Source organism: Momordica charantia (assembly GCF_013281855.1).
Source record: "Momordica charantia cultivar OHB3-1 chromosome 10 unlocalized genomic scaffold, Mcharantia_2.0 BLBB01000010.1, whole genome shotgun sequence".
Taxonomy (NCBI): Eukaryota; Viridiplantae; Streptophyta; class Magnoliopsida; order Cucurbitales; family Cucurbitaceae; genus Momordica; species Momordica charantia.
In genome coordinates, this window is record NW_028275158.1 from 19,678,467 (window position 1) to 19,699,516 (window position 21,050).

General features: G+C 36.2%; 2 non-coding genes across 2 annotated transcripts; both read right to left on the bottom strand.

Moving 5' to 3' along the window:
• Positions 1–2,839: 2,839 nt before the first annotated feature.
• LOC111020423 (uncharacterized) lies at positions 2,840–6,443 on the bottom strand. The gene is made up of 7 exons (XR_015788501.1): positions 6,285–6,443; positions 5,558–5,956; positions 5,271–5,440; positions 5,110–5,190; positions 4,915–4,990; positions 4,729–4,818; positions 2,840–3,198 (listed from the first exon to the last, which is right to left on the bottom strand). It is a non-coding gene; the product is annotated as an uncharacterized LOC111020423 (transcript).
• A 2,044-nt stretch (positions 6,444–8,487) lies between these two features.
• LOC148208755 (small nucleolar RNA R71) lies at positions 8,488–8,594 on the bottom strand. Its single transcript, XR_015788591.1, has one exon. It is a non-coding gene; the product is annotated as a small nucleolar RNA R71 (small nucleolar RNA).
• Between the last annotated feature and the right edge of the window lie 12,456 nt (positions 8,595–21,050).

The window sequence follows — 21,050 nt, forward strand, 5'->3', positions numbered from 1 at the left end:
GCAAATCAGCAAAATATAATATCATCTCAAAAGTTTTATAAAATTAAAATGTAAGACATATAACATCAACTAAAAAGTCGGAAATTCGAATATTTGATCTCACATGTTGAACTAAAAAAAATGTTCACTGGAAGCATTTAAAAGTTACTATTCACAAATGTATTTTTTTTAGTACAATATATGGGGTAGAGAGTCAAACTCACAATTTTTTAGTTGGAGGTATATGTCAATTACTACTGAGTTATGCTCGCTTTGACGATTTGAATTATTTTAAAACATAGATCGTTTAATAAAAAGAAAATGGGAAGAAAAATGGTTAAAAGAGATCTACTTTTGGGTGAATTTGGGTTACATAAAACAAAAATTGAATGGGAAAGGAGGGGCCAAAGAGGCCAAAGGGAGTTAATGAGTCAGAAGACTTTCATAAATGCCTAAGTTTGTGTGGAAGTTTGTATTATTTGTGGTCAATTCTTCCAAACTTTCATAGCTATATCCACCAACCATATTTATTTCTCACACTTCTATGTCTCTATCTCTCCTGTACCCACAAAAAAAATATATATTTTAACATAGTTGTCACGACGTAGGTTCATAATATATTTGTCGTTGATAATCCTGAACATAGCTCAATTTGTTAAGGTATATATTTTCGATATCGAAGATTTGAATCTTCATCCCCAGATGTCGTTGAACCCAGAAAAAGAAAAAAAAAACACACACACATTCGTTTAGTACAAGTTTGAATTATAATTTTTAAATTCACTGATGCAATAGTATAGAATTATCAGTCATATTGTTCTGGTTTGTTCCAAAAATTTCTCTTTTTAACACAATCTCTCTCCTCCTCCTCCATTGAATGTTTCAAAAAAAGAGTTTGTTGGAGATGTCACTCTCTTGCTTCTGACAAAGGTTACTTAGAAATCTACACCCTTCCATGATTTATAAAAATGGAAAAATAGTCTCTATTCGTATTGTGATACATCATTAAATGATATATTATTTTATTTAACATAGACTACACTGTGCTTGAAAAAAAAATTCCATAGAACTATAGTACTTTGAATTTTTTTTTTTTTTATCTATCAATGACCAACTAAAATATTTAGAAGAAAATTATAAAATAAAAAAAATCACTCATAATTTTAGTTAAATCACAATAAAATTGAGCATACTGTTAAATTTTGAAAAGAGAACATCTCACTAATTATTACGAGTTGGTTCAAAGTTATATCACCAGAGTTCAAATTTGAAGGTGCTATTTCTATCTCTCCCCCTAAAAAGAAAAAGACTTAGGTGCTTACGACTCAGCATCTATATGTTGCCAACTACTATTAAAATTTTAATCAATAAGAGAGATAAACGTAGATATTTTATCTATCTTTCAAAAAACAAAAAATATGTCAAATTTTTATTAGTGGTCAGCACAAAGATAAATACTTAACGATAAAAACCTAAACATTGTTCCCTCGAAAATCTAACCTCGAGAGAGTCTAGAAGTTCCTTCTCCATCTCTGATCGCCCAAAAATGTAAACTTTTTGAGAGAGAGAGAGGGAATGGCAATGGCAATGGCAATGGCATGTGAAGATAATAAATGAGAGCATAGGTATGAGGGAGAGAGTGGTCCATAAAATGCAAATAGAAAAAAAGATTGTGATTTTTATGTGCCCTCCAAAATCCCCTATTGCCGCTGACCAATGCCATCTACTATTGTCTTTATCTCTCTCTTCTCTCTCTCCTCACTCTGCAAAAGGTCCAACAAAATTAAGTATACATTTTGGAAGCTTTTCTAGTTCGACAAATATAGGAGTTGACATTCCAACTTCAACCTTAATGAAGGGAATTAAAAGATTGAAGAAGATAAAAAGTCTACACTGTATCTATCCCAAGTTTTTTTAACCGGCAATCGAAGATAATTAAAGTGTACCTTCACCATCCACTATATTTACTATTTAGATATCTATATATGAAAAGCAACGCATATTGAAAGTTACGCGGCTCTACCAAAAAGCATGCAACAACACAATCAACAGGTGAGCCCTTACCCACACGGACATAACGACCTAATCAACTGGATCCACCGAAACAATTTTCTTGGGACCGAATGAGGATGTCTTTGAGAGATCTATTAGTGATTTGGCCACCCAAACTTCTATGTTCTAAACCCTCCAACCTTGTTCGATATAGTGAATGAGAATGCAGGGAAAGCATTTTTAGTATTTAGTACAATTTAAAATACTATAACTTTGTTAGTACATTAAAATACTATTAATTAGTTTATTAATACGTTATAATTTTTATTTCACAATATTATATATTGAGTTAATAACTTGAATTAATATATTTGTCAAAAGTTCCATATTTCTTTAATATAGTTTAACAATACAATATGATTCAAGCTCAAGGTTATGGAAAAAAAAAAAAGGCTCAAGTTTATGAGAAGTTCCAATTTACCTATGCCTCCCAACTCTGTGACTAGTAGATGTTCAACTTTTTACTTATATGATAAACTTTCTGTAACTTACTAATATTTGAATTAAGTTAAAAAAATAAAGGGAAATCAAATAAAATCAACCGTGGGAAAAAAAAGTATTTTAAATGATGTTCAGTAAAACCTTAACACCAAATTTCAACTTTACCTGAACTCTCACCAAAATCCCTCCATAAACTTTAAGCATACCATGCAATATAGGGTTTTGAATTTGCTGATAGCGAAAAATTAACCCTAAATATAAAAGACTCTTTATTCAATTCCTAAAAATGGTATTTTTCTAGCAAAATCACTCTCCTCTCCTCAGTTTCGTCAAATCGCAACTCTGAGACCTGGAGATCATGGCAAGATATGAAATACTCTATCAATTGAACCTATTCATTCAGTTCCATGGTATATGCAAGTCAGCAAGTAATTATGAATTCCACAATGATAAAAGGCCATCCATGTGAAATAGATGGATACACAAAAGATGCAACAAACGGCAGGGTTCCTCCCAAATCCGACGTATACTTCCATTTCGCGTGAGTTTAGGCACTCCTGTACCTTGCATCCTTCCTACTCCTGTTTACTTGTTGTGCACGTGAGGAGGAGGAACTCGGGTTACTGCAGCCTTCCACGGTCATCCTTCCAGCAACTTGAGGATGCTGAGTGGACGGAAGTGCCAGCCCACCTCTGCCAGTTTGCCCAATTTGGCCAATGCCACCGGCTGTTAACAAGCGGGGGAAATGAAATTAGCATCCTTCATAGTCGTCCCTGTTAGAATCCATATAATGAATTAAATTTACCCAACCCATCAGCTTAAGCTTTTGGGTTGAGTGGTGGTTTGTTCATTCTTAAGATGGTATCATAGCGGGGAGGTCCTGTATTCGAACCCCTGCGTTGTCGTTTCCTCCCCATTTATTATAATTTCCACTTGTTGGGTCTTGATGTTGTTTTCCAAGCCCACAAGTGAGGGGGAGTGTTAGAATCCATATAAATGAATTAAATTTACCCAACCCATCAGCTTAAACTTTTGGGTTGAATGGTGGTTTGTTCATTCTTAAGAGTCCCTATAGAACAACATAGTCACTATACGGCATTCAATAGAAATAGTTTTGCAGATCACTTTTCTTGTTTACTATTTTTAAGTGATTTCTGTTCTTATATTTTCGCTTATTCTCCTAATTATTTATAGGTTCCAACTTCCAAGGCAGTCGTAATGGTCAGCTAGTTGTTCCTGCACAACTTTAGAATTAATGAATTAGAGGAAGATTTTGGTTAGCAGAAGAGTGGGGACTCTCATTTCGTTAGTTAGGAGCTTGTGTCCAAACAAACACATGAGATGTGATGAAGAGGAACTTAGTATAGAAAACTTTAACGAAAGGAATAACGCTCTCCTTCCAAATTGAGCATGGTCTTCCCCCCATCGAACTGATATTTAGTTTGCATAATCTTGTGGTCAGTAAGAATTATCTCCCCACAAAATGCTGGGAAGCCATTTGTTGGCAACGGCACCTAAAGAAATCCTATGTTTGCCCCAATTTTGTGTGCCACTCTCTTTAACTTTATTATTCAATCAATGGAGGAAGGAAGTTTTATTTGCTCTTGAGAGCAAATAATTGGATTGGCCAATGGGGCTATTTATAAACCTCCTTCCTATTCTCAATTACCTTTCCTTTGCAAAAAAGACTCAGGTTTAGGGAGACTTGGTTCCCATAATCTCAATTCTAGAAAAGTTTTCAATTACAAGCTTCTTAAGTTTTATTCTCTTGTCTTACATTCAAATAGTTTGCTAAAACCTATCCATTCGAATAGGGGCATTTGGTCTCTCTCTCAAACCTTCGAGTCCTTTATCTGTCAAATCTTGAAAGCCTTTTTTCTTGGCTTAACTCTCACAGGAGGATCAACGGCTACAATGTTACCTAGAGATCTCTGTGTTGGAGCCTCAGTAGTATGTTCTATGCAAACTAGAAATAATTCATTTTGAAACAAGAAACATACTTTTTGCTAGTGAAAAGTAGTAGGTTACAACCTAATAAACCACTAACCGGTGGAAAACCACTCAAAGTAAACGTGGTAATCTTGATAATGTAGCATTTAAATAAGATATTTGATATACATAATAAACGATAAAGCTCTCTAAGTTCTACCATATATAACCCACAAAAACATCACTATCATGAACTAAGGAGAGGCAGATGAAAGAATCAGATCAAAAGGCAAATATATATTATATGGTGAAATAATAAATAATTACCAATATTATTAAAGCTGTTTGAACTCTCAGCCCAGCTAGGAAAACTTCTTGAATTCCTTGCCCAAGTATCTTCAAAACTACGTAGTTCATCTGTACATTTACAAATGACCACCGTTGTAAGCATCGAGTTAATGCAAACAAAAGAATAAAAATAAAAAATAAAATTCAGTATTAATAGTTACATACCTTCATTAAGATTGTGCAGAGTTTGCATGCTATCCACCTTACCATCAGGATTTAGTTTCCTTGTAACTGAATGACCCTAAAATAAAAGAAATATACTCTTACACATTCGACTAAACAAAGAATAAAAAAGCAATTTAAAAAACAAATGGAGAAAGACGTAAATTTCAAGGGTTGAAAAACCTTATTCGTTGATACCTTATTATGAATCCCTCTTGAAACTCTGTGGCTAGCTTGTCTGGTTGCAGTATCCGCTTCCTTGCTTTCTTCAAATATCATCTATTTACAAGGAATAGACAAATGAGAAAAGAAATTTTCAGAAGTGAATCAACTCCTTACTGGCAATTAAGCTCACTTACGCCATCGCTCCCTGCCCTCCTCATCTTTGATGAAGTATAATATGTTCCATTAGAACCACCATAAGTTACAGAGGAGCTTTGAAATGTGAAGCTATTAGCTTGGGGCTGGACATGCCTACGATTTGCTCCACTGTGATGATCCAAGAGCTGCAAATGTCTGTTCCCCTTCTCTGTAATAACAATAAATGAAACAATTTAGTACCAAATACAGATTGCATAGCCGATGCATGAACACAAGGACCAAGAAAAAGTATAAAAACAACAATCCAGACAAGTCCCACCCTCACCTCCATCATCAGGATCCTCAACGAGAGGCTCTTTGGATGAATTCCTTCTATTTTTAGTCTCTTTCTCGCCTTCTTTCTCATCATCAGAATTTATTTCCTCAATAACTGGGCCCCTTGGTCTTTTTAGGCTCAGGGGCCTGATGATCAAGGAATCCAGATGCATGCATGTTTGCAAAAGGAATGCCAGGAGACGCAAAGAAGCTTGACTCGAACATGCTTCCAAACGGATTTCTGAAGAAAGGATCATCAAATGGATCCCGTCCACCAAAGACACTAGACATTAAGCTTCTTTGACCCGGAAAGCCTCCAAAACCAGCAAAGGGATCGCCAAAATCAAAAAATTCATCCCTGCCACCTCTGCTTCTTCTATGCATCGTTACAGTTCACAAAAAATACACCCTGGAAATACAACAAGGCACGGCAATAAAAATTCACCATGATCCGCTCAATAATCAAGTAACTTCAGGTTTCTCACAATTCGTATATAACCAGGAAAGAAACACAAAATTCAACCATAGAGAATATCATCAACGAAAACGATTCAACTACAGATATTTCATAAAAACCACAATACAAAATCCACCATTGCCATTACACAGAAACAAACCGAAATACCACATCAAAAACAAAAGGAACCCACGACGGGAAACAAGATGAACAACATTAAAGATCCTCCATTACAGCATGTCAAACCCTAGATGATCGTGTAGAGAAAGAGAAGCGGTACCTTCAGCGAACAAGGAACGGAGAAAGTTCACAATAATTCTACGAAATGAATCCAACAGACTGAAATTTTGAAGAAATTAAACAAAACGCGATCGTCTGAAGGAAAAAATTCCGAGTACGAATTTCACCGACAGGGAAGGGAAAAAGAGAGGAGGAGGAACGACGTTCTTGAAATAGATGCTTCCAGAGATTAATTTTGGTACACACGTGTCGATCGTTGACTGGTTACCAAATCAAAAAGCTTAGGAGTCTTTTTTTAGGGCCGGACAGGAGAACGGACCAGATGAAAGCCCAAAACTGACCAATTGGGCTGGATTATATTCCTTTCATTCGGCCCATGAACCCTTCTCGTTTAAATGGTTTGGAAATTATCAGTTTCGTGGAAAATATTTTTATTCTCTAATACTTACAATTATATACCATTTCATATTTTGGTTTAAATTGGTTCTTTTTTTTTTTGCCCTGACCATTCATATTTTGGTTTAAATATGGTAGGATTTGATTTTGGATTTCTGTTGGGACTTCTGATATTATACAATGTTACTTTATACTTTAATTAGTTGATTTCTTAGGGGAGTGATTTGATTTTAAATTTTGTTATTTTGATTTAAGTTAAATAAATTAAATGGTTCTAATTTTGTACGTAATTTTCAATTTACTTTTTGTAGGTAGTCTTAGTCCTTAAACTTTTGAAATTCTCTATTTTATATCTAGTGCATTAAAAATTCTCAACTATGATTTTAAAAAAAATCTTTCAAATCCTTTTCTAAACATAAATCTTAAATTTTGTTAATGAAAAGGTTTGTTATTATTATTATTATTATTCGATTGATGAACAGGCCCGCAATTTCCAAAGAATCCGTCTCAACGTTGATGGGAAAACACTCCAGATTTGCACTCTTCAAATCTCTCACCTTGCTGAGAATTTGAGACTCTCCAATAATCAAATTCGAGGATCAGCTTGGTGGAATTTAGATGCATAGCAAGAGGAAACCTTCCAACATTGCTTGAATTTCTACTCTGAGGTGAATTCAATGAGTAGGACTCAAAATAATGCTATTTTGAAACATATTTATTATCTTTATTATTTAATAAACATAATACATATGAATTGCCGAAATTAAAAAAATATTATGAAAATCTAAACGTGAAAATTTTCATCCATGTTGATGCAAAAATCTATCCAAGTGTCGTGTGTGTTGGGTCCTAGTGAGCTATTGCGGAGCGAGTTGGGTAGGAAGGTCTCTTAGCGAAAGTGTAGCGAGCTCGAGAGGGAAGACCTCTTCGGTCGAGCTGATGCAGCTCAAGTTAGTCTGAGTTCGAGTTGGGTAGGTCAACTTCAGACAGAAATTGCATACCTTAGTGGGTGGAGTGAAGGTGTACACTTGCGCTCTATCATTTATTTTCATTTCAAAATCTCAAACAAGTTTTTGGCGTCATTGCCAGGAACAATTTGTTTTAGTCTTTCATTAATTTTTTTGATCGGTTTTTGTGATTGTCATTTCTGTTCTCAAACATTTTGATTTATATCCAACCTCGAAGGTTATTATTTAGTGCATGAGCACAGATTCTTTTCCGTTGCCCTTCAATCCTGAAATTGAAAAAACTTGCATAGGTTGAGAAAAGAACAGAGACTTAGAAAACTTTTAGAAAAAGAAAAAGAGAAAGAGAAAGATCTCGAAAGTGAGAACAAGAGTACTATCACAATTATGGAAATCCACCACGAAATCCTGCATATCCACCAGTCTATAACGTAAACGACAATATGGCAGGGCAAGGAAGAGGACAACAAAATCATAGAGCTTTTAACCATATCCAAATGACGGATAATAGAGACGTAGTCATGCAAGAGTATGCAGCTACAACATTCTAGAACTTGGATTCGGTCATTTTAAACCCTATTCCAGAAGCTACCAACTTCGAGCTCAAGCCGCTCATGTGTTCAAATGCTTCAGACATTATGACAATTTGGAGGGCGCGAACATGAAGATCCTCATGACCATCTCAAGACATTTCTTCAAATTGCAAATGCTTTTAGATTGCCTGATATCACTGATGATGCTTTGAGATCAACTTTTTTCTCATTTTCTCTCAGGGACCAGGTGAGAACGTGCCTTAATTCTTTTCCACCAGGTTCAATCACCACCTGGGATTTGCTATTGTAGAAGTTTCTTACAAAGTATTTTCCTCTCACTCGCCATGTCGACATAAGAGAAGAAATTGTCACTTTTAGACAATATGACTGTGAACCAATGCATGAGGCATGGGAGAGATTTAAGGAGTTACTGCGAAAGTGTCCAAACCATGGATTACCAGCATGTATCCAGATCGAGCACTTCTTCCGAGGTTTGGACCATCCCACTAAGATGATGCTTAACAATGCTGCAAATGGAGCCTTCACGAAGAAGATCTTCAACGAAGTAATTGATATTTTGGAGACCTAGCATCCCAAAATGAGTTATGGTGTTCTCAAAGGTCAAAACCTGCACCTAAGAAGCAAGACACAGCAGGAGTGTTGCCATTGGACATCACAACTTCGATGTAGAAAGAGATGGTGACAATGAACCAAATGCTCAAGGAGACGGCCTTGAATAGGAAGAATACATCGGCCACACTGGCGCAACCTATGCAACCTGAATATATTGTCCCTTCTCCTGTTTGCCAAATTAATGAAATTGTTTGTTCTTATTGTAATGATAATCATATTTATGAGAATTGTCTGCATAATCCAGCTACTGTTTATTATGCAGGTCACGGGAACAACTGGAACTTTAACCCTTATTCCAACACGTACAATCCGAGGTGGAGACATCATCCCAACTTTTCATAGGGAGGTCAAGGAAGTTCTAGTGGAGCGACTCAAGGGCAGAACCAGCAGTACAAGCAGCCCTATGTTCCACCTATTTACCCGAATAATCAACCACCACCGCAGCAATTTACTCAGAATCAACAAGTTCCACCACAGCCAGCCCAGAATAATAATTCTAGCCTCGAGAATACGATGAAGGAGTACATGGCTAGAAATGATACAGTGATGAGAAACCTAAAGATAGGACAACTTGCTAATGATTTTAAGGCGAGACCGCAAGGCTCTTTTCCTAGATATACTGAAGTTCCAAAAAGAGACGGAAAAGAGCAATGCAAGGCCACTTTGAAAAGTGGATTATTTTATGAAGGACCAAATATTCTGGTTGAGGTAGAGAAACCTTCCACATCAATTCAGAATACCCCTAGTGAGGAGGAAGCGCCTGGTGCCTCTCCACAAAAGAATTCATCTTTTGCCCCGATTACTCATTTTCCTCAAAGATTAGCCAAGAAAAACCAAAAAACCTAGTTTATAAAGTTTTTGGACACCCTTACTTCACATAAACATTCCTTTAGTCGATGCCTTAGAACAAATGCCAAATTATGCTAAGTTTCTAAAGGATATTGTATCTAGGAAAAAGAAGTTATGTGAACATGAGATGTTTGCTATGACCAAGTGTAGTAGTGAAGCTGTAGGTAGCCCTTTGCCCATAAAATGTAAAGATCCCGACAGTTTCACCATCCCTTGTTCAATTGGAGGAAAGAATTTAGGGAGAGCTCTATGCGACCTAGGTGCTAGCATTAACCTAATGCCCTATTTGTTTTCAAAGAGTTAGGCATACGAGAGGCTGGACCCACTACAATTACTCTCCAATTAGCGGATAGATCCATTAAGAAGCCTGAAGGAAAAATAGAAGATGTTCTAGTTCAGGTAGATAAATTTATCTTTCCTACAGACTTCATCATCTTAGACTGTGAGGCCGATTTGGATGTACCTATCATCTTAGGTAGACCCTTCCTAGCTACTGGAGATATGATGTTTAATGTTCGAAAAGGAGAAATAACAATGAAGGTTAATAATGAGGAGGTGAAGTTTAATGTGTAGGATGCAATGAAACTTCCAGGAGATTTAGAAGAATGTTCAGCCATTAGTACTTCGAACCCTGCTTCGTTTGATGAGTTTGATGATATTTTAGTCGCAGAAATTGAGGAAGAACTAGAAGCTACAGAAGATGAATGCCCAAAAATAATTGAAGAGATGCATCCACCAGAGGAGAAAGAGGATATAAAGGCAGAAGTGTGCAAAAGTTTGCAACCATCCATTTTGGAACCACCCACTTTGGAACAAAAGCCTTTACCTTCTCACTTGAAATATGCTTATCTTGGAACTAATGAAACTTTGCCTGTTATTATTTCTTCCAGTTTAACTACTGAAAATGAGCTTTCATTGTTGCAAATTTTGGCGAAATACAAGAAGGTCATTGGTTGGACCATTGCTGACATTCGAGGGATAAGCCCTGCATTCTGCATGCATAAGATCCTATTGGAAGAAGGTGTCAGAAATTCAATTGAAAACCAGAGACGTTTGAATCCAAAAATGAAAGAAGTCGTTCGAAAAGAGATCTTGAAATGGTTAGACACTTGAGTCATCTACCCTATATCAGATAGTAGCCGGGTGAGCCCAGTACAATGCGTACCAAAGAAGGGCGGGATGACGGTGGTAGTAAATGAGGAGAATGAACTTATATCAACCCAGACTGTGAGCGGGTGGAGAGTTTGCATCGACTATCGCAAACTAAAACAATGTAACAAAAAAAGATCATTTTCCATTCCCGTTTGTTGACCAAATGTTGGATCGTCTTGCAGGTAAAGAGTTTTACTACATCCTAGACGGATATTCGGGATATAACCAGATTACCATCGTTCCAGAGAATCAGGAGAAGACAACGTTCACTTGTTCGTATGAGACATTTGCCTTTAAGCGTATGCCTTTCGGTCTATGCAATGCACTGACGACATTTCAAAGGTGTATGATGGCCATTTTTTCGGATATGGTCGAAAATATTCTTGAGGTTTTTATGTATGACTTTTCGGTTTTTGGAAATTATTTTGATGATTGCTTATTGAATTTAGAAAATGTTTTACAAAGATGCAAGGACACAAATCTTGTTTTAAATTAGGAGAAGTGTCATTTTATGGTACGAGAAGTGATAGTTCTAGGCCATAAGATTTCGAAAAATTGGATTGAGGTAAATCGTGCTAAGATAGATGTGATTTCAAATCTTATATCTAGGCTCGAGTCCCCACTTCAAGAAGGCCAAGTAGAGATTCAAGAACAATTCATTGATGACTAATTACTTCGCATTGAAAATGTCCCTTGGTATGCTAACATTGCAAATTATCTGGTAAGTTGTATTATTCCTCCTGAGTTCAGTAGGCAGCAGGTAAAAAAAGTTTCTTCATGATGTGAGATATTATAGGCGGGATGAGCCTTTTTTGTACAAATTTGGTCCTGATGGAATCCTTCGCAAGTGTGTAGCGGAGAAAGAGCAAAAAGCAATTTTGGAGGCTTGTCATATGTCTCCATATGAAGGGCATTTCGCTGGACAGGTTCTTCTGGCCCACTCTATTCCGTGATGCACATGGCTTCGTCAGGTTTGTGATAAGTGTCAGAGGACAGGTAATATTTCTAAACTTAACGAGATACCTCTGAACACCATTTTGGAAGTTGAAATTTTTTTATGCATGGAGTATTGATTTCATGGGTCCATTCCCTCCTTCATATGGTAAGAATTATATTTTATTAGCGGTTGATTATGTGTCTTAATGGATAGAAGTTGTTGCTACCCCCACGAATGATGCTAGGGTAGTTGTTCGATTTTTACAAAAGTATATCTTTACTCGTTATGGAACCCCTCAATGTTTGATAAGTGATGATGGGGACTCATTTTTTGAATAGAGCAGTAGAAAGTTTGTTGTCTAAATATAATATCTGTCACAGGATAGTCACAGGATAGCCACAGCTTATCATCCTCAATCCAATGGGTTAGCTGAGGTGTCTAATAGAGAGATCAAGTAAATTTTAGAAAAAACTGTCAATTTAAATAGGAAAGATTGGTCTTTAAAACTGGACGATTCTCTATGAGCATATAGGACAGCATATAAGACTTCTCTCGGCATGTCTCCATATAGGTTAATTTTTGGTAAAGCTTGTCATTTACTGTTAGAATTAGAATATAAAGTTTTTTGGGCAACAAAAAGACTAAACTTTGATCTTTTCTCTGCAGGAGAATCAAGGAAGCTCCAACTTATGGAACTTGAGGAGCATATGAACTTTTCTTATGAAAATGCAAAAATTTTTAAAGAAAAACTAAGCAGTGGCATGATAGAAGGCTTAGGTCTAAATCTTTTCAAGTAGGAGACTTAGTTTTACTTTTAAACTCTCGTTTGAGATTATTTCTAGGAAAACTAAAGTCCAGGTGGTCTGAATCATTTAAAATTTCAAAAATTTTATGTCACGGTGCCATTGAACTTGAAGATTTTAAAGGTAACATTTTTAAAGTTAATGGCCAACGTGTTAAAAAATATTTTGGAGAAGAAATAGATAGAGGTAATGCCTCTATCCAGCTTTCAGAAAGTTAAGAGTTTGAAAAAAAACAAAATTTCCCTTTAATTGAAAATATCTTTCGAAGGATTTTTGTGTAAATTAGTTAGAATTAGATTTCTTTTGTTTAAATTTTCAAAATTTGAATTGTTTTCAATTGTAATTAGGTTATTTGACCTGAATTTAAGGAGTTAACAATTTGCTTGGGTGAAATTTTTGAAAATTTGAATTTTTTTTAGAGGCGTGAGGCGCCTCGTCCTGATCCAAAAATTCGAAAATTTTTGCTTTTAATTTTGGGGAGTTAGTTTTGACTTAAAATAAAGTTTTGACTTAAAATAAGGAACGGTGAGAATTTTTTGTTTTTAATCGAATTGGGAATTTTTTTACAAACATAAGGCAGGGCAAAAAAAACCCAACACAATAATGCTACACAAAGTTTATAAGACGGGGCATGGCGACCCCAGATGAATCTGCCATCAGCAGATGTAGAATGCCTCTTGGAGGCTCATCACACACGTGATATCCTATGGGTAGATTACAGGCTCTATTAGCTAGCCAATCCGCACAGTAATTAGCTTCTCTAAAAACATGATGTATCGATACTTCCCAATCCCTATCTATCAGCTGGAAAATTTTCAAAAGGAAAGGCTTTAATAATGTCGTGGGCTGAGTGTGTTTGCGTATCAAATTGCACGCAATTTCTAAGTCTGATTCCACATGAAGTTTTCTACAACCCAACTTTCAGGCAAGCTCAAGCCCAGATTGTATTCCCCACAATTCTGCTGTAATTGCTGTAGCAAAACCAAGGTTTTGTTGAAAACCTTTCACCGTTCCATCAGACTTCCGGATTACCCCACCTGCTCCTACCCATCCTGGATTTCCATGATCTGAGCCATCAGTGTTCAATTTCCAGTAATTTCTTGGTGGAGGCTTCCAATGAATATCCACCCACCGACGCTTTTGCTTTCTCAAAAGTGGCATGGCTAAACTCCAAGCTTGGCCAGATCTTTCCGATGTCCTCTGAACTATTGTGGCTGGGTTCTCTGGCCATTTTGACGTCGGATCAAAAATAGCTTTGTTCCTCCAAGACCAAAGTAACCAACACCCGACCGCAAAAAGTTTTGGCCAATCTTCAATCGGTGCCTCCGTCAGGTTGATCAAAAGCCACTGCTGCAGGTCACAATTAAAAAATTTATTAGAGACATTAACGGGAACTAATTCTGCCCACACTTTCTGGGCAATAACACAATCTCTCAACACATGAATTAATGTTTCCGACAATTGTGGCAAAACGAGCAATTATCTGATATGCTAATATGCCTTCTAAACCTTTCATGGTTAATGAGGAGTCTTTCATACCCTACAAGCCAAAGGAAAAAACATATTCTATATGACCCTTCCCAATTCCAGATAGTTTTCCATATTTTGTTTTCTGAAACTGAAGATTTCAAAGATAGCAGATTTTTATATGTTACTGACACCGAATAGTCCCCATTCCTAGAACCAATCCAAACTGGGTAATCAGGTAGATTGATTGTCTCATCTGGCGAATTTATACTTGCAATAGCTAACGATACTGATTGATTAACTCTATTTGCAAAGATTTCTCAATTCCAGCCTCCCGTTTCTAAAATATAAATCCTTAATAGGTATATTTCTTTCAAAATCAGGAATATCACTCCCATCCATAGCTTCTATAATGCTTTCCCCATTGACCCATCTATCTAGCCAAAATTTTGCTGTACAACCATTCCCAATTCCCCAACCCATCCAACGATTAATTTCATTCCATGCTCCAGCTAAAGAATTCCAAAGCCAAGAGTCTCCTTGCTTTACAACCAAGCTCCACCCATCCTTCCACCTTCCTTTATACTTATTTATGAGCAGTTGAGCCCAAAGATCGTTCGGTCGGCTGATTAACCCCCAGCCAATTTTGCCAATCAGAGCTATGTTAAATTCTTTAAATCGGTGTAACCCAAGTCCCCCCTCAAACTTTGGCTTTGTGACCAAATTTCAATTAAGAAGGTGTATTCTAGATTTTTAAGCGGTATGCCCCCATAAGAAGTTCCTACAAATCTGGTCAAGTTTGTTACAAACTGCTACTGGAAACTTAAAAATATGCATAGCATGTGTTGGCAAAGCCTGAAGGACCGATTTAACTAATGTCGAGTGCCCTGCTAAAGATAAAGAAGCCGCAGACCAGTTACAAAGACGAATTGGGAGTTTTAAAAAAATAAAAAAATTAATAAACACACATGTTTTTCATTTAGAAGGCTTTAAGATAAAAAAGTGGGCTTTTGAGTTTTTGAATCTTTGTGGGTTTCCTTTTCCAATTGGGTTTTTTATTTAATTAACATTAAACCCTATTTAAAAAAAAAGAGAGCAAAGGACACTTCATCTCTTTCTTCCCCTTCTTCACGAAAAAAATTAGCCCCAATTTCCCTCCCTCTTTGCGTTTTACAACGGTAATAGAAGGAAAAAATTCTCCATCTTTTTCATTTGAGTTTTCTTCATCATCCATGGCTTCTAGTATCTGAGTGCTAGAGCATTTAATCAATATCATATTGAATGGATAATTGGCTTTTTTTTAATCTTAAAAAAAGTGATTTTAAGTAAAAAAATAAATAATTTTTTTTCGATAAGCTCTAGTTACGCATGTAATAGGCCATGTCATCTCCCGATTGTTTCATAATCGGGAGATAGTAAAGATTAGATAAAATGAGAAAGGAATATAGGGGTATGTGATAGATAGTGATCTATCTTGATTCTCTATTTTTATATTTATACTTTTTACTTAATGTAATGAAATGCATGACAACAAAAGAAAGACTAGGTCTTATTATTCCATGTTACTAAGACCCTTTTGATACTTACAAGAGTTTTTCTACCTTTTATTTACTTGTGCTTAATGTTTTTCGATTATACTAGAAATCATATAATAACTTCTTCTTCTCAAAGCACTACGTTACCCTCTTCATCTACCATAATACCCATAAGTTCTCATCCCTTAAGCTTCCAAATTTGAATGTTTATACTCCCAATACCCACATCTTTCGACCAGCAGCAGTGATTGGAGGTTTCTGGCTGTTTATCGCTAACCAGACAGTACCACAAGCCTCGATACACAACCAATATGATGGGTCATTGGTTCGGGCTCAAAACCCACCAACTTTGGGAGCATTCCAACGGTGTTTTGATCCTCTTCCGGCCAGTTTTCAGCAACACATCGGGAGAAATTTTTCTAGCATGTATCCTTTGTTTCCTTCTACTTTGCCCGCATATAGTTCGCATTCTTCCAATTACCCAACTTTTCTTATAGGTCTTCAGCCTATTTACCATCAAAATCAATTTTCCCCCTCAAAACCATGTTGTCCACCGCAACATTCACTCGGATTAGCCTAAATTTTGTTTAATTATGCCTAAGTTACCCCACCGATGGTTAGTACTACTGCCCCTTCATATCAGTTTATGTTTTTAGGAGTTTATGTTTTTAGGAGGGATGCCAATGAGTGGGTATCAACCGGGTCCTATGTTTTCTCAAGGTCGGAGTTTTGGAATGTCATTGACACCTATTGAACCTCCTTTAATGCCCTCTACTACATCTAGCACCCAACCACCTTTACCCATCCAAAAGTTCATCCTTATGGCTCCTCCTTATAGTGCTTCAAGTAACCCACATCTTCCTTTAAAACCTTTAGTCCAAAAGAAAGACCATATGATTGTTGTTGAAAATAAAGGAAAGGAGTCCATGCAAAGGGGATACTCCAGTGATGGGGTAGGAACTTCTAGGACAACACCTCAAACTGAAAATCATTCAATAGCTTCTTCTTCACTATCGGATCCATGGTTTGTGCCATCAGTCAACACCGATACAGAAGATAGGATCCCATTAAGGAGCTTTTCGAGGCTAGAAGGCGGCCAAAAGCAACGCCAAGGAAGAGGATGCAAAAGTAGAAGACGATCAGGCTAACTCCATATGAACCTAAGACTCGAGCAGCTAAGGCTCATACTGCTACGACTAGAGGGCCATCTTCTGTACCACTACCGACTCCTGAGATAGTTAGTATCCATACCGATGCTAGTGAGGAGCTCGATACTAAATGGTTGCCATCCAATCTTAGGAAGCGTCGTGGGTGGAACAACTCGCTGAAATTATTGGTTGAGATAGGCCTAGATTTAGATCTTCTAGTTATCTCAGACATGTGGCGAGAGGTGGCTCAAGAAAAGGAATGGTTACGTTTGCTAGAACGAGTGAGCTGTCTAACAGTTAATGTGGTGAGGGAATTTTATTCAGCCGTTCACCCTCACTTAGATGTGGTGACGGTGCGAAGGAAAGAGGTTTGCTTTGATGCTGCGCAGATTAACCACTTGTATGAGCTTCCTTACTACCAGAACACTCTTGAAAATCAGATTTAATTCGATCCATCTGACGAGCATCTTAGAAAGGCAGTGGATACAGTAAGGATGTCATTTTCCACGTGGGATATTTCAACAATGGGGTCCCATAAGCTTGCATCTGAGGATATTTCTGTTGCTGCTGCCAATTTGGTTGTATGTCGTGAAAAATAGGATCATGCCAACTGAGCATGACCAGCACATTATTCGGGATCGAGTTTTATTAGTATATGTTATGAGAAAGGGATTCCCAATAAACTTTGAGTGACTAATACGGGGAGTAATCCATGAATATGCATCTCGAAAAAATGGTAAAACTCTTTTTCTCTGGTTTAATCACCTCACTATATCTTTGTCAAGGTGTCAGGATTCCGTAAAGCCAAATTGAGAGAAAGTTTCTGATGATAGAAGAGCGAAACTTGAAGCGACTTTTGGGACATGCGTTTGCTCGAGAGGCAGTTCGAGGCGGCTCACCGAATTCTGAGATTAGAGCCCTGAAAGACATTGTTCGTCGGTTTGAGCAAAAATTGGAGGCCACAAGACAAAAGTTAGAAGCAGTAATATAGGTTACTAGAAAGATGCATGAACAGTTAAAGGATGTCATTAGCATTGGGGCGTGGCCGTTTGATCCATGAGGCTGATTCTTCATTCGAGGGAAGTTTCATTCTTTTTCTAATACTTGTTATATTTTTTTTTTGGAATTTGGTTGCATGTTTAGGTTTTGGTAGGATAGTATTGTGAACTTTTCTGGTTGTTTCTGAGTTTAAATGGGGAAATATGATCATCTAGTTTCTTCTTGTTTCGATCATGTTCTCATTCTTAGCCTTAGTGAAGTATAGTTTTTAAACAAAGGATGCTGCAAACCTTAATCTCATTTAGCATTTTAAAGTGTCTTTTCTTATTTTTCATGTCGATGATGATTCTTAAGGATTAAATAAACTTTGTTTTCTTTTTGTCCAAGAAAACCATGAGCGATTTGTGACCAAGCTCTTTTCAATAAAATGTTTTCTTTGCTTTCTTCTTTTAAAACTTAAACTTTTTCAACGTTTCATGAAGTCCTTGTCCTCTTTTACCTTGATTTTTGCATTACGTTTTCAAAAATCTTTTCCCAATGAGGACACTGTCTCTCTTTAAGTTTGGGGGAACAATATTTTGCTTTTAAAAAGAAAATTCTAGTTTCCATTATTGAAAGAACATGCTATTATGTTTGCGAAAAAAATGCATTAGAAAGAAAATGCATATAGAAAGAGTCTTTGCAAGAGAAAAAAAAAGTTGAAAAAAGAGTCGAAAAAGAAAGAAAAAAAAATTGCAAATAAAAGAGTCCTCGTTCCTTGTGAGAAAAATAGAGTGGGAAAAGATTTAAATTGTGAGAGAAAAAGAAGAGAGGTAAGAAAAAAGAGTGGCAAGAAAATGTCTTTATTTTTATCACTATAAACACTCGTTGTAGCTTAGGTTGAGTAGCATAATCAGCTTCAAGGGTAACAATTGAGTTTAGTGTAACATCGTGCAACCCACCGTAGATATGTTATTATGACCGGTTGTTACTTGAAAGGCCTCTACAAAGCTCTTTGTAGATGAGCTTAAGAGTTCCTAGATGGACTTAGGATATCTTCCGTAGATGAGCTTAGGAGCTCTTCCATATATGAGCTGCTTAAGAGCTTTTCCTAGATGAACTTAAGAGCTTGGCCGTAGATGAGCTGATGAGGTCGAACGAAGATGATCTTGCCACGTGGTAGGTCATATTTTTACCTTCAACAATCCACAAGGCAATTGTAACAAATTGAGGACAAACAATCTCTAAAAGAATTCGTGATGGCACTGGCAGATCCATAATTTTTGTCGAGGGAGATTCATACTAATTTGTAAATAAAAAATCATTCGTAAATATGCTCTACAAACTTGATCTTGAATATTATAATTGTAATTGATAATTCCAGTTTTTAGACTAGATTTAGAGGGCAGTTTTTCTAAATTTACTTAGATAATTTTTTTTAAAGATGGTGATTTCATCAATTTTCTTTTATGTATCTCTATTTAGATTTCAAATTAAATATACAAGAATATAAATAAAAATAAAATAAAAAGTTAAACACATACAACATGAAAGGATTATAATTTTTTTTGGGAAAAATACACTTTTGGTCCTTAGGTTTGAACAAGGTGTCTATTTGATCCTTGGGTTTCAAAATGGATATTTTTAGTCTCTGAAGTTTAAAAAATGATTCAAAATGGTCATTTAAGTTAATTTGATGATTAGTCCTAATGGAAAAATGATCTGGCAATATGAGGTGAAAATTGTAAATTTTTATTAAGTTTATATTTGTTTTTAGATCACGTGTATTTTTTTTTTAAATTAAGTTATTTTCCTTTCCCCTTTCTCTTGGAGGCTATCTAGATTCCTGAGGTCTCTCTCCTCCCTCCCTTCTCCTTCCTCTTCTTAATTTTATATCTTAGAGAAATCATTATTGCTCATGTCGACCGAAGCAAAAGATTTCGCTTGCGAAATCTCCAACGGTAATCGTCCAGATAACCGATTGTTTCCGACATATGATTCCAAGAGAGCCACTGCCTTCGCTATATCGGAAGTAATCGAACCTTCCAATTGATTCGATGCGAGATCGATTATATCCACGTTCGGAAATCCCCAAATCCCGGACAAAACGACGCCAGTGAGCAAATTCTGGCTTACCCTGAATCTGGTTAAAGTGCGGCAATTAGCGTAGGTCGCCGGAATCTCACCGGAGAAATTGTTCTGAAGAATGAGGAGCTTCTGCATGGTCCCCTGTTTGCACAGGGAGGAATTGCGCCTGTCAATTGATTTTCGGATACATCGATATAATTAAACGCCGTCCAAGAACCAAGCGATTACGGAAGAGGACCCGTAAGGCTGTCTTATAGAGGGACAGATTCGTCAGCGATTTGAATTCACCGAACTCCACCGGGACCTGCCCGGAAATCTCGTTGTCAAAAAGTTGCAGAGAAACCAGGCCGTTTAAAAACCATCACGCATTCTCGATTGGAGATGGGGTCAATATTAGTTACTGTTGTTGATAATTTTTCCAATGGTGAATGGCAGATTAGTTGTGGTTGGTAGAGGTTGGAGAAGGGCAAGCAACACCTAGCCGGAGAAGATGAAGAAGAATAGGAAGAGGAAAACGTAACAAAATTTTTTAAAAAGCTACGTAATCTAAAAATGAATATAAAATTAATAAAAGTACACAACTCATTTAAAATTGGTGACATGCACATCATTTTTCCCTTAGTCAAATTAACTTACGGATCATTTTGAACCATTTTCTAAACTTTAGGGACTAAAAATGTCCATTTTAAAACCCAAAGGACCAAATAGATACCTTGCTCAAACCTTACGGATCAAAAATGTATTTTTCCCTAATTCTTTTATATAAAAGAAGTTGAAATATGACAATTTTATATTCTAGTCTAACTTTTAAAAGCGGTTGAAACATGATTATACAAAATAACAACAATTGAATATGAAAATGATGATTTTAAAAGGGAAAAATATATATCAATACAATTATTTTATTTTAATAAATACATATATGATGTATAAATTGAAAACAAGAATGAGTCATGGAATTAGGTGCAAATATTAGATCCAACTTATATATTCTTTTCTTTTTTATTTTTTTCGAAAAAGTCTAATCGTAAACAAAAATTGATATATTTGTATAGAAAATTTACCCTAAATTTTTTTTAAAAAGTGACCTAATCTATGATTTATTTTCATTTTTTAGAAGTAGAATTGACCACAGAAAAGAAAAGAAAATCACGAATTATGAAAATGAAAAAAGAAAAATAAAATAGCGAAATACATTTGCACAAAAGATAAGAAATAAAAAAAAGCGCCCAGCGGGGTTCGAACGGAGGCGCGCGGCCATGCGAATTACATTTCAAAAAAAACAAAAAAAAAAGGAAACAAAAAACAAAAACGTCCAAACA